Genomic DNA, 3,223 nt, shown 5'->3' with positions numbered 1-3,223 from the left:
ATCGCAAAGCTCGCAAGAAAAACCTCAGACAGATCGCAAAGCTCGCAAGAAAAACCTCAGACAGATCGCGCAGCATGCACAAAACACACAGAGAGATCGCAAAGCTCACAAGAAAAGCCTCAGAAAGATCGCAAAGCTCACAAAAAAACCTCAGAGAGATCGCAAAGCTCACAAGAAAAACCTCAGAGAGATCGCGCAGCATGCACAAAACCCACAGAGAGATCGCAAAGCTCACAAAAAAAACTGAGAGAGAGCGCGCAGCACGCACAAGATACTCAGAGATCGCAAAGCTCACAAAAAAAACCTCAGACAGATCGCGCAGCACGCACAAAACACTCAGAGAGATCGCAAAGCTCGCAAAAAAAACCTCAGACAGATCGCGCAGCACGCACAAAACATTCAGAGAGATCGCAAAGCTCGCAAAAAAACCTCAGACAGATCGCGCAGCATGCACAAAACCCTCAGAGAGATCGCAAAGCTCACAAAAAAAACCTCAGACAGATCGCGCAGCATGCACAAAACACACAGAGAGATCGCAAAGCTCACAAGAAAAGCCTCAGAGAGATCGCAAAGCTCACAAAAAAACCTCAGAGAGAGCGCGCAGCCCGCACAAAACACTCAGAGAGATCGCAAAGCTCACAAAAAAACCTCAGAGAGATCGCAAAGCTCGCAAGAAAAACCTCAGAGAGATCGCAAAGCTCGCAAGAAAAACCTCAGACAGATCGCGCAGCATGCACAAAACACACAGAGAGATCGCAAAGCTCACAAGAAAAGCCTCAGAGAGATCGCAAAGCTCACAAAAAAACCTCAGAGAGATCGCAAAGCTCGCAAGAAAAACCTCAGAGAGATCGCGCAGCTCGCAAGAAAAACCTCAGAGAGATCGCGCAGCATGCACAAAACCCACAGAGAGATCGCAAAGCTCACAAAAAAAACTCAGAGAGAGCGCGCAGCACACACAAGATACTCAGAGATCGCAAAGCTCACAAAAAAAAACCTCAGACAGATCGCGCAGCACGCACAAAACACTCAGAGAGATCGCAAAGCTCGCAAAAAAAACCTCAGACAAATCGCGCAGCACGCACAAAACACACAGAGAGATCGCAAAGCTCACAAAAAAAACCTCAGACAGATCGCGCAGCACGCACAAAACACACAGAGAGATCACAAAGCTCACAAAAAAAACATCAGAGAGATGGCGCAGCATGCACAAAACACACAGAGATCGCAAAGCTCACAAAAAAAAACCTCAGACAGATCACGCAGCATGCACAATACATTCAGAGAGATCGCAAAGCTCACAAAAAAAACATCAGAGAGATGGCGCAGCATGCACAAAACACACAGAGATCGCAAAGCTCACAAAAAAAAACCTCAGACAGATCACGCAGCATGCACAATACATTCAGAGAGATCGCAAAGCTCACAAAAAAAAACTCAGACAGATCACGCAGCATGCACAAAACACACAGAGAGATCGCAAAGCTCGCAAGAAAAGCCTCAGAGAGATCGCGCAGCACGCACAAAACACACAGAGAGATCGCAAAGCTCGCAAAAGAACCTCAGAGAGATCGCAAAGCTCGCAAGAAACGCCTCAGAGAGATCGCGCAGCACGCACAAAACACACAGAGAGATCGCAAAGCTCGCAAAAAAACACAGAGATCGCAAAGCTCACAAAAAAACATCAGAGAGATGGCGCAGCACGCACAAAACACTCAGAGAGATCGCAAAGCTCACAAGAAAAGCCTCAGAGAGATCGAACAGCACGCACAAAACACACAGAGAGATTGCAAAGCTCACAAGAAAAGCCTCAGAGAGTACGCAAAGCTCACAAAAAAACCTCAGAGAGAGCGCGCAGCATGCACAAAACACACAGAGAGATCGCAAAGCTCACAAGAAAAGCCTCAGAAAGATCGCAAAGCTCACAAAAAAAAACTCAGACAGATCGAGCAGCATGCACAAAACACACAGAGAGATTGCAAAGCTCACAAAAAAAAACCTCAGACAGATCGCGCAGCACGCACAAAACACACAGAGAGATCGCAAAGCTCACAAAAAAAAACTCAGATAGATCGCGCAGCACGCACAAAACACACAGAGATCGCAAAGCTCGCAAAAAAACCTCAGAGAGATCGCAAAGCTCGCAAGAAACGCCTCAGACAGATCGCGCAGCACCCACAAAACACTCAGAGAGATCGCAAAGCTCACAAAAAAACCTCAGACAGATCGCGCAGCACCCACAAAACACTCAGAGAGATCGCAAAGCTCGCAAGAAAAGCCTCAGAGAGATCGAGCAGCACCCACAAAACACTCAGAGAGATCGCAAATCTCATAAAAAAAACCTCAGAGAGATCGCGCAGCATGCACAAAACACACAGAGAGATCACAAAGCTCACAAAAAAAAAACATCAGAGAGATGGCGCAGCATGCACAAAACACACAGAGAGATCGCAAAGCTCACAAGAAAACCTCAGAGAGAGCGCGCAGCCCGCACAAAACACTCAGAGAGATCGCAAAGCTCACAAGAAAAGCATCAGAGAGATCGCAAAGCTCACAAAAAAACCTCAGAGAGAGCGCGCAGCCCGCACAAAACACTCAGAGAGATCGCAAAGCTCACAAAAAAACCTCAGAGAGATCGCAAAGCTCGCAAGAAAAACCTCAGAGAGATCGCAAAGCTCGCAAGAAAAACCTCAGACAGATCGCGCAGCATGCACAAAACACACAGAGAGATCGCAAAGCTCACAAGAAAAGCCTCAGAGAGATCGCAAAGCTCACAAAAAAACCTCAGAGAGATCGCAAAGCTCGCAAGAAATACCTCAGACAAATCGCGCAGCATGCACAAAACCCTCAGAGAGATCGCAAAGCTCACAAAAAAAAACTCAGACAGATCGAGCAGCATGCACAAAACACACAGAGAGATCGCAAAGCTCACAAAAAAAACCTCAGACAGATCGCGCAGCACGCACAAAACACACAGAGAGGTCGCAAATCTCACAAAAAAAACATCAGAGAGATGGCGCAGCATGCACAAAACACACAGAGATCGCAAAGCTCACAAAAAAACCTCAGAAAGATCGCAAAGCTCGCAAGAAACGCCTCAGACAGATCGCGCAGCATGCACAAAACACACAGAGAGATCACAAAGCTCACAAAAAAAAACATCAGAGAGATAGAGAGATCGCAAAGCTCACAAGAAAACCTCAGAGAGAGCGCGCAGCCCGCACAA

The sequence above is a fragment of the Hoplias malabaricus genome, chromosome 13 (genome assembly GCF_029633855.1).
Source record: "Hoplias malabaricus isolate fHopMal1 chromosome 13, fHopMal1.hap1, whole genome shotgun sequence".
NCBI classification, from domain to species: Eukaryota; Metazoa; Chordata; class Actinopteri; order Characiformes; family Erythrinidae; genus Hoplias; species Hoplias malabaricus.
The sequence above is the reverse complement of the archived record's forward strand: the minus strand, read 5'-3'. Positions refer to the sequence as shown.